At 36.7% G+C, this 17,290-nt stretch overlaps 1 pseudogene; it reads right to left on the reverse strand.

Annotated features, from left to right (window-relative positions):
- Positions 1 to 1,827: 1,827 nt before the first annotated feature.
- The window catches only part of LOC109089319, an 84,732-nt pseudogene continuing 69,269 nt past the window's right edge, over positions 1,828 to 17,290 (reverse strand).

Genomic DNA, 17,290 nt, shown 5'->3' on the forward strand with positions numbered 1-17,290 from the left:
CGACACTTAGCTACAGTACTGATCAAATTAACCTGCTGATCTGACAACAGAGACGGGCGTAGCTTCAATCTCATGGGAATTCAGGATACTGACCAGGTGGTGGACAGTGTGTCATTTTTAAATAAGCAAATAAGTCATAAAAAACTGAAGGATTGGGTGCTTTGCACAATCAACATAGGCTACACTTCATACAGGCACAGTCTTGACATCTGAATTCAACTCATTCTGAACCAATCCTCATGTAGTTTTGGTCAACAGCAGACCTAGATATCGTAAGCAATGCTGTGGTTCTTGTCACGGCACGTAACAACAGATATCACTTGTATCTATATTCTCAGATCAACAAATGCATATTGTATCCTTTTGGTTTAGGGCATAAATAAAAAAATGGGAATAATAAGTTCCGTGAAGTAACCTATTAAGCTGCTCAAAGGATGCTTTCAATGTTTACGTTTCCAAAGTGATGTCAGCGGTGGTAGTGAAAAATGGTTACGATTTTAGGCTAACGATTTTTGTAGGTTTTTTATGAAAGTAAAACGTTTGACAGAAGCTGTTTTTAGCCCTAAGATCTTTGTTAGTCCAGTGGCGTGTCTATGAGACAAGACCATAATATTTGTAGTCAAAATAACTAGAAAAAATTATTTTTGTAATATATGAAAACGAGGGCGGGAAGATCTATCAAGTTGCACGATTATTGTTGCATGCAAGGAAATATAAAAATAAGAAGCAATAAGTTAAGTGTGATTTTCATGGGTTGGCTATTCAGTTTTCTAAAGACTGGCAAAATCGAGTATGAGAATGTTTAAACAGAAATGTGGTTATCTGATTTAGTAGAATTACTAAAGGCTAACTTAATTAGAGTTGTAAGTAAATTGTTTTTGTTAATTAGTTTTATGGTCAAAAGTTCGGATTCACCTTATTTTGTTTGCACAGAATGTACATGTTTGGTGTACAGTTTTGGCAAAAAAAAAAATAGGTGTATTGGGTTTAGATTAGATGTAAGTGGCATTAATCATTTGATTTGAATTGGGTACAATGGCGGTTTACAAACACAATATACGGTTTGTAAAAACAATACTTTCAGATAAAGTATTAGAATGTTTAAGGTATCATTAGTCCTTGGGTGGGATGTAGGGTACACAAATTCCTGTACTTTTACTTCTTTGCATTAATCCTTTTAAATCTAAGGCGCTACAAGGGAGTTTTTAGGTGAAATTGTTTTGTAAGTGAAAAAAAAAAAAAAAAAAACACCCTTAAACTATAAAATAGGTGGTTCAAACTTGTAAAAAACCTCTCATATATTTTTTCATTCCACTTTCGTGCGTGGGGGGGGGGGGGGCTTTTAATGCAAAATGCAAGCCCCATTTAAGAGCAAATATATAAATAAAATGTTTAGAAAATATAATCAAAAAGCTGAAAAATATGGAAATATAACTTTTTAAATCTTTGGGTCTATCAGCCGAGCCCTAAAGTGAGCCCCTTTAAGGTAAGTGAAAGCGAAGCAAGAATGTGACGTTCTCTTCTGCAATACATGTTGCCTCTGGAAAACATACACTAGCGTGATTATCCAGAGGAGAATAAAAGGAGAACATCAAAAGTCCACTATTTGATCACACCAGGATCAACACGGGTTTCATGAGAAACCGCTCCTCATGGTCACGATGGGATACTAACTTCACTCTTGACAACTGCCATTTGAAATCGCATTTGGAAGTGATTCGTTAGCCAGTTGCATGGCATGTTTGTGAGTATACTGTTACAATGCAGAAGGATGCAGCCAGCAGAGCAGTAGTATCAAGGGATATTCTGAACGAATGGGAGTCTTGGTCACTGACAGCCTGCCACTCCGGGTCTGAAAAACTTGATAGGTGTGTCCTTAGCCCACTTTGCAAAAACACCCTTCTCTGTGAGGAACCGGTGGCCACCATAAGGGGCGCTCTCGTGCAGAGGTTTCGCACATTCGTCACGACTTCCTGCTTCATAGTAGTGGGTACGGCACCTTCCTGTAGCCTTCTGATCTAAACTTGAAAAATAATAAATGTTACTTTGTTATTGCCATCACAATAAATCATACTATAAGGTGTCATTTTTGGTATATTTTAAAAGGCATTTGCAATTTATTTCATTTCCGCATCGCCTATTTCTGAGTGAAACCAAAAGGAAAACACACTGGAAAACAGAAAACAAGGATGTTTTTTCCCTCGTACCTGCACTGATGAATTGTCCACATAAAGACCAGTAAGCCTGTAGCAGTTTTTGATGTTGTTTGGAGCTTTAACCCATTGCTACTTTTTATCAAATACTGAGTGCTCTGAGTCCGCAAGGAGCATTCCGGTGGAGAAATTGAAGCTCAGAAGGCAGTTTTTTTCCCCTCACAAATAGATTTAATTTTTTTTTTTTCTCCTCCCATAGCACCTGTTGAAACTTTTAATTACAAGAGATCCAGCGAGGTCATTGCAACAACAGCTTCAGCACATTATGCTAAAATAGATTACTTCCCAAGCTGAACTGCCTTTCAGCAAAATGACTTTGTTGTAACCACTGTTTTTCCTGGCTCATTTGCCAGTCTTTACACAGTGACTGAGGAGTTGCTGTGAAAATGAAAATGCTCATTGTTTTAAAAGGAAGAGGCGGAATGAATAAATGGCTGGGAAACAATTATAGTAGCTACTTTCCAAAAGGCTAATCACATCATTGCATTGATTGCTTATGTCTCTATCTGCAGCAGGGGGTGGGAACATGAGGTTGTTATGGACACTAGCATTAAAATGGAACCATTGTGTGAGATTCAATGTAAAGGGTTTTTTTATAATGCTGCCAGTAAAATAGTAAAAACACCGTGTCAGGGGAGACATGCATAGAAAACCAGACAACAAACTGACTACTTTGGCAAAATAGTTTTTTTGTTGTTGTTGTTTGTTTTTGTTTGTTAGAAAAAGTATTTTTGAAAGTAAAACAAATGTTACTTTTTCTCAATTAAAAAAAATACTAGTAAATAAATCAATAATACTATTGAAAAGAGTGTTCAGATATAATCAGCTAAATACTAGCCACATGACAACTGAATACTTGTTGCTTAACTCCCCATTAAAATATACTTTCACTTAAATCACTATTTAATCTTCATTAATCTAAATACTGTTAATTTAATTAATCTAGAAAATTGTATCTTACAGACCATTGTCTATCTGAATATTGGATGCGTTCCCATGCGTTAAAATGTAGATAAAATAACTATGGAAATTAACCAAATTAACAATTATTTTTATGCATTTGTTCTTGTATGTGTCAATAGACGAGTGGGTGGCTCGACAGTAACTGAAGACTGGTTGTGGGCCCCTAAATATTTTTAGGCTGTAACAGTGGGAACCTATTGAAATCATATGTACACTCACTGGCCACGTTGCTTAGGGTACAACTGTGCTAATAGACCGGATTGGACCTGGTGGGTCTTCTGCTGCTGTAGCCCATCTTGCTTCAGGGTTTGACGTGTCGTGTGTTCAGAGATGGTATTCTGCCTACCTTGGTTGTAACAAGTGGTTATTTGAGTTACTATTGCCTTTCGCTATCATCTCTAACCAGTCTGCCCATTCTCCTCTGACCGCTGACATCAACAAGGCATTTTCCGATCTTCACAACTGCCACTCATTTGTAATATTTTCTCGTTTTTCGGACCATTCTCTGGAAACCCGTAGAGATGGTTGTGCATGAAAATCCCAGTAGATCGCAGTTTTTTGAAATACTCAGACCAGCCCGTCTGGCACCAACACCATTCCACACTTCATAGATCACTTAAAGTCCCCTTTCTTCCCCATTCTGATGGCTGCGGTTTGACTTCAGCAGAGCTGGGTGAGTGAAAACTTTTGACACTATGGAATGTGTAGATGTGTCACGTTTTTTTCTTCTTTTGCCTAAATATCATATTTTTTCATTGTTACTGCCCTTCAGAGCTACAGATGATAGTTTCCCATACGTGATAGATGTTTCCCCAGAAGACAAAATAGTTATATTTACCCTGATCTCAGAAGGTCTCATCTGTTGGCTGTGTACTTCATCTATGATGTGTCATTTTGAGGCATACGCATTATTGTAATTTCTTTCTTACTTTGGAAATGTATGGTTACATTTCTAAAATGGAGACAGCTTCAATGATCATATGCAACCGACAAATGCAACCTCCGAGGACGCAGCCTCCAGAGGTTTGGTTCAAATTAATTAACCAAAGATAAAAGCAATACCTAATCACTAAATGAACTGAATATAGTGCTACTTTCTATCATGCAGCACATCATACTGCTATTGTATTCAGACATTTTTTTTTGGTGTTCGATGTATGCACAATACATGGTCTAAATGATAACTAGTGAAGAAACTTTTGAAGCAAAGATATTTGTGTGTATTTCTGTATTATGGCAGGGTGGACGTCTCCCACATGTTTAAAAGAAGCCCAGCACCACTGCTCTGTAATCAGCTCGCTGTCCTTTTTTCACTCTGAAACAGGTGAAGCTTCTTTAAAGCCCATTGTCAAGTGATAGATTGCATGTCAGTCTTACTTGCAGTACGTGTCATTGATCATGCCGTAGACTCGGATCTCCTTGCACTGTCCATGGGCCAGAATGAGTGTGAACCAACCGTGCTGAGATATGACCCTGACTGAAATCCTGCCAACATAAAATGATCATGTCATTTCATCAACATGCATTAGATGTTATCTATATTCAAATATCTACAATATAGCTCCCAAAATACTGTAATACTCTTTAGAAGAAAAAATAAAACCACCTGTGTGTAGAACATAAACCAAGTGAACCTTATAGTGAGGACCAAAAACAGAAGCTGCTGTATACGAACAAAAGCATCTCTCTTCACAGTAAGAATAATAAGTTTGTGTGAATTCTCAAAATCAGAAAACTAAGTAAGAAGTAAACCATCACACTTTAAGTGCACATGTGCTTCCTTGACTTGTATGTATAAAGCCCCTCTACGACTCAGCCACCTCCATCACACGGTCTAATGGCTTATATTCCCTGCAACTTTCCCCCGCGGGCTCAGGAAATTGGTCAATCATTCAAGACATATTACAGTCACGTGGCCATTTAGAGAGCTATTGGCACCTTTGGAAAATCCATTTCCCCGGCGCTTTGTAAAGAACACGCGATTTCATCAAGAGAGCGCCAGACCTGCTTTCAAAGTACAGGCATTAATTCCCCAGCCATCAGCCCTCCTCTGCTCTTGTGCAGCTTTAAATTGCCATTCATACACCGTTTCTCTAGACATGTTCACCAGAACACAACACCCCTTAGGACGGGTTTCTCTGGTAGCTGGAAAAACCTAAAAGGGATAAAATTCAGTCATTATTTTGCTTCCAAACCCCCTATGCTGTTATTTTTGTGTGTGTGTGGTGCACAAAAGGGAAATTCAAAAATGGGTTTGTTCATGCATCTTTTGAAAACCTCAAAGCCAATTCAATGATGGAAAACAATCACAAAATAGTGCATACAACCTGTGTGCTATTTTCCATGTGATTCGAAGCTACATAGCTTTGTGTGATGAACAGGCAGAAGTATAAAGGAATACTTCACCCAAAACAAAATGAAATAGGCTGTTAATTTACTTTTTTTTTCTTCAAGAAAACAGTAAAGAAGACTTTTAGTTGAAACCATGAGCCCGCATGGTGATTTATAAATACAAGTCAGCGTTACCAAGCACTTTTATAGTCAAGAAAATATATGCAGGCAATGACAAAAATGACGCACCTGTGGCTTCGGACATTATGAAGAGAAACAATTTGGTATGTGCAAGAACCTGTATGTATATGATTTTTTGTTTATTTGATTTATTTGAGTTCAGTTTGCATCAAATACAATTTTGAATTTCGATAACTGTGGATCTGGCCAGCAACAGCAGTTTTGCCACTTGAATGACCAATTTGCCGACGGCTTTTCATAAATATTCCCACATTTAATTATTTAAGCTTTACGTTACACATCAATGCGATTTATAGGCAGGGTTAATATTAATTAGCCAGTTCCCGAAACCAGTCTCTCGTCAATGCGCTTAGTTATACAGCATCCAGAGCGGCATGCCCCTGATATATAATAGTATTTTGTCTTAGTATCTGTATTGGGCTATATCCTTCAAACAAGGTCCTGGCCATCACAGGTAAGACAAACCTACACTTGCATTAAAGAATGCGTCTTGCAGTAAATATATCTTGAAAATGAGGGGATAATTCCGTACCCAACATGTAAATTCTGGCATCGTTTACCCCACCTCGTAACTGCTTTGACTTTCTATTCTTTCTGTAAAAACACAACTAAGATATGTCACGATATGTTTTGTCCATGCATAAAATTATTATGATGGAGAACAACACTGGATCCCTATTGACTTTCAGTGTATGACCCGTATCAGCATTTTCTTGTGTGATTCCAAGGTAAGGTATATTTTTTTTACTGTCCCTTTAGTATATGTATTTTTTCTGTTTAAAAAATCACATAATTTTGTTTGGTAATATTCAACAAAAAATCCTGTTTACTCTCTAATCTTTTTTAACAATGGGGCAATAACCTGCAAATAAAAACATTCAATAAACACTATTGGGATCATATATCCACCAAGCCACACATTATACATCTCCACTAGTGTGATAGAATTGCTTAACCAACCTTGCGGAAATGAGAAGGCATTGCTCTTCTTTACCTAATGGATTTATCCAAACAGCTCATTTTTAATGGTGGCGGTTCGGCTGACTATACAGCTGAACGTGGCTTTTCCGAAGATGTTTTAAACTATTCTATTCTTCCCTTGGGAGAGTTTTTCATTTAGCCAGATGGGAATGTAGAGTTTTGCCTAGCGCTCTTTGGCTGCGCAATTTTATCTTTGTGAGGGCCCTAAGTCGGGCCATTATTACCTGACACATTAAAGAAGACAAGCCAGGTTCCTCCAAGATAAGGTTATGTTTACTTTTCATTTCGGCAAGATCTAGTTAATAACGGCCGGAAGGCTGTCAGCAGTTGGCTAGTAATAGATAGGCCCTGTAAGTAATTGCAAACAGGCTCCTTTTTCTTAATTGTTTTTACCTGGTCAGCCAATTTCAATTTATCCAGACCGCAGCTTAATGCGGCAGTACGTTTTAGTAGGGCTGGCACGTAAATCAAGTTTTTAAGCCTATAAAGGACAAAAGATTTTACAAAAAGCAGCTTTTAGAAATAATTATTTTGATTGTGTAACGACGGGATAAAGATTTGTTAAAGAGAGCTAAAAAAATGAAATCAATTATCTCAAACAATGAACTACAACTGCCAGTAGTGGGCTCAAACGGGTGAGCACTGCTGTGTGGTATACCTCATCGTCGCAAAAGCAGTGAAAAGGTCCTACATGAAGTAATAGTGTGATTAATGTGGGTACTTGGTCTATAACGCACTATCCATAGTGCCAACTGAAATAGGAATACGCCACATGTCCTTAATTCGATTAGTGTTTACTTTAGATTATATGACTTTAAATCCGGATTCAGTTATTCAAAATCCTCTGTTTACATTGTATAGATTCTGATACGAGTATTGTCTTAAGCGTATTAAAAGCGGAGCTTAGGTTGTCCGATGTAAACTACTGACTGAGTTTCTTCCCCTCACCGCAATATATTGATATTACTTTATAAAGCAGAAAGTCCCAAATGCTGTGGTTTAACAGTGAATTCAGAAGCATGTAATGTCGTCTGTGATAAGCGCATGACGAGCTGGATGAACATTTCTGTCTTTTTCCAAGTTAAAACACATATCCAGTATATCTATAATATATTATATTTTTTCACTTTTTAATATATATATATAATTCTGTATCTATATATACTATTATATATCATATAATATATATATATATGTTTTTTTTTTTTGAAACACTCCTACCAGACAACAACATGATTGCATGTAAGAAGACATTAAAAAAAGAGACAACAAAACAACACCTAGAGCATTAATATTAAATGCTGTGTTTGCTTCTTGAAGAAAACTTTTTTTTTTTTTTAAGATTGCCTTTTTAATTCTATTTAATATATAGTTTAAGCTTGTAAAATGGAGGGATAGTTCCACCCCAAAAATGTACACAGCAAAAAAATACTTTTGGAACATAAAAGTAAATTATTTTTGAAGACTGTTACAGTGTTTTGTCTATACATGAAAGTCTGTGGGGATATGAGAATGAGACTGTTTTTTTTGCAAGTCTTAATTGAGTTTTGTCCAGAGCAGAAATTTACGATAATCTCTTTAAAGATGATCTTGATGGACCACTGGTTAAGAGGTAGATCATCTTTGAATTGTAACAATGGAAAGATATCTTTGATTCAGGTGTAAAAAACCTGCTCAGACGCTTCCTGTAAGTTTTAATTGTTATCCTGAGATGGTGGATTTCATATTCTTTTCCACTGTTTTCCCTGCTTTAAAGAGCTAAAAGTGCCCATCTTTATCTGACTTTTTTTGTTTAAATTATGCAGCCATTAATGGTACATCGCACCATATTTTCTTTATAGATCTGTGCAGGGGAGGACTGGGGCTAAAAAAATTCCCTGGACTGTCTGCACAGAGCGGCCACACCAACCGGGTCCTGCAACACACCACACCATAACAACCACCAGCTCATTATGCACCAAAGCAAATTTTAACACAATTTATAGTATATATATATATATATCATATTATATAGATATAATTAACTATATATATATACTGTATGTAATATAATATATATGATATGTATATATATATATATCAATATTATATATCTCTAAAACCACTACGAATATAAATGCTATCTAGTGTTATTACTGAAATTCTTATCATTAACATTAAACGAATGAGTGTCATTACCTCTTTTACATTGTTGTCTTTTCTGAGTTGTATATGACAAATAGTAAATACAGTTAGAAGGATTTTTGCTCTTTTATTGAGGGACAGTTTTATATCATAAAAGGTTAAATGCCTACCATAATATCAAGGCCGTATGGAAACAATACTCTGCTCTCTGCTCTCAGAAGCACTTGGAATGTAGTGCAGAAATGTGGACTCATTTTTATAGGTGCCTTTCTATTGTTCCGTTAGAAATCTTCCGATTTGTTGCTCAAGAACATTTGCTGAAGTATTATCAAAGTTTGAAAATAGTCCCGTGTGGTTCATATTTTATGGAAAATTTGAAACATATCAGTCAGTCTAGGGTAATATATATATATATAAGTATCAAGTCAAGTCTGCTTATTGTCCACTTCTTTCACATGTACAGTACACAACCATACAGAGGACTGAATTGTGTTATTTCTCTGACCCTTGGTAGCATCCAGAATAACACGACATACAGGTAGAACATTAAAAAAACATATAATAATAGTAAGACTTAATGTGGTGCTTGGACTAGCCGTTCAAAAGATTCATCTGAGAATAGGGTAAGTGCAACTGGACGGATAGTCACTGAAGAGCAGGATGGAGACGGCTTCTTTCGGGGACTGGAATGATGGTGGTAGCGATTGAAGCCTGTGGGAACAACAGCCATGACTAAGGGAGTATTTGAAATGTCTTGTGAAGACATCCTAGTGAGTTTCACTGCTCAGTAGTATCAGTACACGCCCAGAAGTGGTTGTCAGGACCCAGAGCTTTGCGTGCGTTGATCCTGCTGAAGGATTCTCCTCACCCCCGCTGGCCTGGGGTACAGTGTCATCACCGTGGTCGGAGGGGAGAGGATGGAGTCTTCTGTGCAGTGGGAGCTGTTTAGGTGCCTCAAAAAAACGCGAGTGAAGAAGGCGTTCATCTCGGTATCAGCAGGGAGATGGTGCTGTCAAAGGGTCCACGGTGGGGCGCTGTGCTGAGTCCGGAATGGTAATGCGAGATGGTCTCTTTATAAGCTCGTTGTCTGGATAGTTGTAAATCAAATCCAAAAATGTTTTTTACTTCTTGTTGAAAGTTAATGTTTTGTGTATGTTTTGGGAACACACTCTTACGTCCTGCATGGATAACTCCCCAGCCAAGATGAGAGAAAGATCCGGTTGGCTTCTGCTGGCCCGTGATGTGCTGTTAAAGTAATTCAGTGCTCACTCCTGTTGTTGAGGTTGGAGCGGGAGGAATGTCAACAGCCAAGCGAAGCATTAAGCTGATATGACCCTCAGTAATAAAACAGCAGCCTTAATAATCATAACGCCACCACGGTCGTGTTTTGCAGACCAACAACAGAATCGTGGCACCCAAGCATCACTATGTAAACACAAAGCCCCGCCTGCCGCGTGATTTACTCCTGTGAGACGAGGAATCTGTCAGCCCCGTCGATCAGCACTGTCAAGCTGGTCGAGCTAGATTGGGGCAGTCTTGAACGCTGTTGCTGAGCCATGTGCCTTTTCCCCCCTCATCTGGCTGGGGATGTTATCCATGCAGACTTAAAGAGTGTGTTCACGTGAACACAAAAACACAACAAGTCTCTTAACAGTCCTCTGAGTTGAGCATAGTAAATCGGAATGTAGTCTAGTTTTATTGTCCAAAAGAAGCGTACGTTAGCCAGTACAATGGTGGGGGATAGCTGGCTTGTGTGGGTTAGCCATTAGCCTAGCCCAGATACCTCTGTGCTTACCCTCTTCTGCTTCTCTCACTGCCGCTTGTGGCGCCTCCCGCTGTGGGCGAGACGCATCAAGTGGGGGTCCGCTTGATGGTGAAGGCCTCCGGAGCAGACCCGAAGATCACGGCGTGCGTTGAAGTTTTACTTTAAAAAAGTGGTTCTGCTGACATCGAGCATAATACTCACAAACTGTATGCGTGCGTAAAGACAGGTAGACACGATGAAGACGTACCAAAAACACTGGGTGAACTCACAAGACAAAAAACACGAAAACTCCCTTCTGAAGGGAGCGAGAGAAGCCGCTGCATGTGTTTATATAAACTAATACTTTTATTCAACAAGGTTGCATTAAATTAATTTACGTGACAGTAAAGATATTTATACGTATTACAAATTATTTCTATTTAAAATAAATGCTTTTTTTTTTTTTTTTACTTTGTATTCATCAAATAATCCTGAAAACAGTTAAAAGTATCACAGTTTCCACACAAATATTAAACAAAAAACAGTTTTACAGTATTGATAATAAGAGCCTATTAGTAATAATTAATCACAACTTATAACTGATAATTATTAGGCAGCAAAACAACATATGATAGAAACGAATAATTTCTGAAGAACCATGTGACATGGAGGGGGGAGACTGAAGTAATGATGCTGAAAATGCAGTTTGTAATTCACAGAAATAAATTACATTTTTGAAAATATCTTTTAACAGAAAAACCACTATTTTTAGTGTAATTATTTCAATATTAAATTATTTTCACTGTATTTTTGATCACATAAATTCAGCCTTCTTTCAAAAAATAAAAAATAAAACAGTCCGTAATTATTTCAAACATTTGCTGCCAGTGTATATAAAAATAATTGCTGTGAAAATAACCAAATAAAACCACTAATGCATGTGAAAATAACCAATAAAAAATTGTATTTTTATTATAGACCTAATATATGTCACTTTCCTAATCACGGCACTTGAAAGTGAGTCTTCAGATTTACAATGTTCAAGAGTAATTTTGAGAATGATATTTTCGGGCCTACATGTTTTTTTTCTTTTCTTCTTTCTTAGACACATAAACTACAGCAGAAAGCCATAGGTTAGAGATTTTCAAACATTCACTCTTATCTTATATTGTAACGAATAACGTAAAAGCCATTTGAGATATTCGAAAAAGGTCACAAGTAGTTTGCATCCCTGAAAATGAAAGTCTGTCGTTTTTTATCGTAAACACTTGGCAATATTGCTGAATTGTCTCATCATGTGTTTTGCTGCTTATCTTAACTCAGATCAATACCCCCTTCTTTTCACTTTGATTGGCTATTTCAAACATTTTGAATTGACCAGTGCTTTTTGAGCCGCTGCATTGTGCCAGAGTGCACAAAAATTAATTAAATTTTTGCTCACAATTGGCTATTCGTCTGGGCCGATGGATGATATAGGCTAAGTACATTTACTATAGTTCATTCTTTATATATATTTATGCAATGGGCTAGGCCCACATTGTACAGTGGCACACAGGAAAACTGTGAATCGTGCAAGCAATAAAAAAAAACCATCTTTGTGCTGTTGGCAATGTAAAACAATTATTTATATATATTAAAAAAAAAAAAAATGTAAGAAAAATGGCGCCGCCCCTCTGTCCATTTGCCAGATTTTGCCAGAAAAATGGTCATGGATATGTGGTAAAATAATATTGTGTACGCTATAAACCTTTTTAAACAAACTGTATCTGTTCAGAAAATGACCGTGAATGAAAACAGTAATTTTAAATTAATTTATGAGCAACGTAAATTTTTTTTTTTTTAAAAAAAAAAAATGCCAGTAGGGGCCCATCCACACCAAGAACAATAAACTAAAAACAAGAACTTGTGTTTGTATGTTCTCTTGCCATTTAAGTTCTCTTTTCATTTAAGAATCTGTAGAATATAAATGAAAAATAATGTTTTTTTTAGACTTAAAATTTCGTGTAACAAAGATTTAGTGTAGTTAATTTAAAACTCACTATTTCCATCAGTCTGGCCTAATCCAACTCAAGTCAACTAATCCACACCCTATGTAAACTGACTTTGAATGAAAGAAAATGTGTGGGAAAACTTTTTTTAACTAAGAGTAATGAATTAATTGTTTTAGTTGTGATAATACAGCAGAAATAGACATCAGGAAAAGATAAAAAAGCAAGAATTTAAACATAGATTATCACAATAACCACTATAAAAAGCCATAGTTGTCATTAACAATCATGACAGGAGAAGACTTTTTGCCATGGCCGGACTGATACAGGTACATGATCAACAGGAAGCATCTCCAATTGCTAGAGCAGAAGTTTCATTTTGTCATGTGTGTTTTGAGGAGGCAATCTGGAAATGAATTTGTAGTTTATATTTTGCTGAGTGGTCCACTGCGGTTGTCATCCGTGACAGAAAGCACAGCAGTGTTCTCTGCCGGAGCACAGCTCTCAGGTTTTCATGCCTCCCCTGTTTCTCTGTTGCTGTTTATGTTGCTTTAAAATGAAATCAGAATACATGTTGTGATGTAGAGCTATACATTTTTGATTTATTAAACAAAACTTATACAAAGGTAGTTAAAACCCTGGACCCCATACACTGTAGAAACCCGCTTTGTACAACCAGTCGTGCTCTATAAAACCCATGCATCTATATGCTTGCCTACAAAATGGATCAAGATAAGATGTCAATGTTGGTTACTTGAATTGGTCATCAAAATAATTCCTCTGTCAATGATACTGTGCGTGTATTTTAAAGGATGGCTGGAAAATTGTCATAAATTACTTTACCCTCAAGTTGTTCCAAACCTGTATGAATTTATTCTCTTTTTCTGCTAAACACAAAAATAAGATATTTCGAAGAAATGTGCCGTTAGCCATTAATTTCCATAGTATTTTGTCCAATGGTTGTCAACCTTCTTCAAAATATCTTCTTTTTGAGTTCGCAGAGAAGAAGAAAGAAACTAGAAGATCTATCCTTTTATAATAACTGTAATGGTATCTCCATATTGTTTACATCGCAGTTTTGACTTTGGACATGATCAAACATTACTTACTACAGACTTGATAATCCTAAACATCCTCTAAATATTCAGATTAACTTGATAAATATTCATAGGTCAGGCCTCTGTCTTTTGAGGCGATGGAACATACTGTTGTAGCCAATTGAGTAAATCTTGATGGATATCTTGGCCCACTTTGCAAAAACAGTTAAGTTAGCCATAAGGGATGCTTTCATGCAAGAAATACATTAATCAAAACACCATGCTTCATGCAATGGCATATTCCTGGATGCTTTGAACCCTCACCAAATTCTCAAAGGAAACCTAGGCAGACATAAGTTTTGTTTGTGCATTCTGTAAATAGTGCTCCATAAAGTTTCAGTAAGCTAGAGCTCTTTAGGAGTCATAATAGCTCCATTCTCAGCAGTGAATGAACAGCCTCAAAAGAAATACATGCACAAAAAAGGTGACCTCAAATATTAGTCCATTCACAGTCTGACTGAGTTTCTGTACAAGGAGAATTTCAAAATGTTTTTTTATAATGACGAGTCAAAGCATGAACTAAATTTATCACGCTACTCACTTCTTTTCCACTTTGGACTGCCTACTGAACAGATTTCATCTGTAGAAATATTCATTAATCAATGACAAGAAGCTAAAGCATTATGCTCTGATCTCTATCAAGCTCAGAGAAACAGCCATTGCCGATTTTGTACCATCTTTCAGGTTGGAAAGAGATCTAAATAGTCTTTAATGTCAGTTTTCAATCATCTGATGAATATTTCGTTCTGGATTTGATTTATTGAAAAGTTGAAAAGTAAGCAGATTATTAATTATGTTCAGATGTTTTGCATAAGGCATGTAGATCAATACATATCAAAGATCATTCCTTATATTCAGTCAGTAACGAATAGGCTCAAATAGTAATCCACTTATTTTAATTTACAGTAGCAATATGGTAAAAAGATAAAAAAAAAAAAAAAGATACTTTGATTGGAATTATTAATATCACGATATGTGTTTTCATGGAATGTATTGACTTGTGTATTTATGGGTTGGACTTAGTAAAGTATTAAGCCAACCACTTGACAAAAGAACCATAATTGCATTGCTATTCTGGTTCATCTCATCTAATTCATTATCTGCATGGAATAACAAGAAATAAATTACTACTTAAGTTCATAATTTTTGCTGAGTAGCTGATCCTAACAATTTGTGTTAAATTGGTTAACATATTATGAATGCATAATTCAGATCAGTATAAACAGGTCCCCCTGTCTTTTAAGTTTTCTAAAGTGTAAAAGAAGTAAAAATTCTGTTTAAAACAGTTTTGACGGAATTCTGCCCCCACGGCAGGGCTTTCTGTTCTGTACGTGTGCAAACGTGAAGCTAATGTATTCCTCCTTATCATTACACACACAACATAAAAAAAAAAACTTTAGGGAACAGCAAGAATTGACGTTTTAAGATCTTAAAATCAATCTTCAAGGGCTAGAATTTGATTTTGTTGAAACTTACAAATCTAATCTGGGTTTGTAGGCTGCATTTGTTGCAGGGAGGAATATGAGGTGAGCAAAAGAATGAACAATTTCAATTTTTGAATTCCTTGCTCACATCCCATCTGGGGAATGTCTCTCTCTTTCAAAGGCTCCAGGATCTGTGGATAATAGCTTCTATGAATGATGAGGCCTTTTGCATGCATTAGGACTTTATTCCTCCACCCTATTCATACAGTTTTCCCCCCGGGCAACGCTTGATCTCATGGACCATAAAGCCATCCATCCCAACACACGGGCTGATTCAACAGAACTTTCCCAAGAATACCACACAAATGGCGCCACCAAGAAGCACTCTGATGCTAATGGGAGGTCATTTCTGCTATTTTGCTGACATTCAGCCAAATTCTCTACAAAGAGCTGAAATTACAGTGGATGCTAAAAAAATAGGAAATGGATTTCCTAATACCATAAGCATGTGGTAATATGTCAACAGATAGGTGCTAGGGGAGTCAATACAGAATGTATTTATTAAAATTAGTGCAGAGTCATGCTTTTGTGCAGCCGTGAGCAAAATAACAAATAAATGAAAAGATAAGCACACTTCAGAAATCCTCAGTAAGCATTCAGAATTAAAACAGTTAACTGAAGAACTAATCAAAATGAATACCTTTGTGCCTCCAGTAAGGAAATAAGGGATTAGAGTTGAAATAGGTCAGTGCTGTTGACATGGTAGATTTCAGACTTTAAAAAGGTAATTTTAAACCAAGGTGCAGTAAAGCACACATTCAAACAAAGCCTTTCCCTATACATTTCAACAACATATACTGTACATAATCCTCACATGCTTCCAGATGAGTCAAAGATGTGTCCATTCCTCTTTATACTCTCTTTTTATTACCTTTTTTTCACACATCCAATTGGATCAGTGGCAACTCTTTTTATATGGATATATAAAACCACATATTTACTAAATAAACCAGTTGGTGAGGACTACTCAAATTATCCCAATCCTAAGGTAGCCCTGTATCACTGTGTAGGCATGTTTCAGGTTTATCCATAGGTCTATACTGTAGCTGAAGGGAAATGACATCAACAAATTTATTTTTGTCACAATACACAGTTCTGAATGGTTGTCTGAATGGATGGTGTAGTACGGTACCTACCACCAGGGCCATGCTAACAAGTGCAGATACTTTAGCACAATGGAATGAACCAGAACTTCGAGACAGTTTATTAGAAGTATTTTTTAACTTAATATGTTACAATGCTCACTGCACAAGATGGAAAAAAAAAAAAACAGTCAAACAAATGAGTAGCAATTAAATTCATCAAATAATATTAAAGGGGTCATCGAATGCCAATTTTCCACAAGTTGGATCACGAATGTTTTACACGAACATAAACGCATTTAGGTGATCAGGGGCGCATTCCCTTCAGAAACAAAGGTATTCCACGGCGTCTTCAGCAGCGCAGATGTTAGGAGTAAATGACAACTGCTATGTTCATTATTACATCCAACAACAAAACAACTCAATTGCTTAGGAGCACTCGAAACTATGGCAGACTTTGGCAGTGAAACAATGGCGGACTGATGACAGCTCACTCAAGGTGGGTCTAAGGTAAAGACGCCAGCCCAGTCTGTACTGAAACGCTACTGTCAGTCAAACACTCATTGGAGGGCCTGGGTCTGTGTGATATCACACAGACAGGCATCTGTGATCGGCTCGATTTGAGAAATGAGAAATGATTTAACGAGATTAAAAAAAAAACACTGGGTGGATCTTTATAGGGTGGTTGTGTACACACACTGCCAACACACATTTCAGATCAAACAGCTTGTAAAAGTGCATGTCGCATCTGATGACCCCTTTAATTAACATTATTAAATAACATAATTGAATATATTAATTTTCATTTTTCGGTACAGATCTTTCGGTTCGGTATGCATGTGTACGCATCAGTAAAAAAATTTCAGGAAATTTAGACATGCCATATTGGTGCTCTTTGATGTGGCGTGACATATCGCTGTATAGAAGCTTCTGTTCTAATTGCAGTGCAGAACACAAGTGAGCGCAATCATTCCTTCCTTTTTACTACTAGTTGTATGTGAAATAAACGTGAATGAACATCTCATGTAATCGCCAATCAGTGTTTCAATTCGTGAAAGATCGCCAATAAACCACTTGTAAAC

The sequence above is a fragment of the Cyprinus carpio genome, chromosome B2 (genome assembly GCF_018340385.1).
Source record: "Cyprinus carpio isolate SPL01 chromosome B2, ASM1834038v1, whole genome shotgun sequence".
In the NCBI taxonomy this organism is placed as follows: domain Eukaryota; kingdom Metazoa; phylum Chordata; class Actinopteri; order Cypriniformes; family Cyprinidae; genus Cyprinus; species Cyprinus carpio.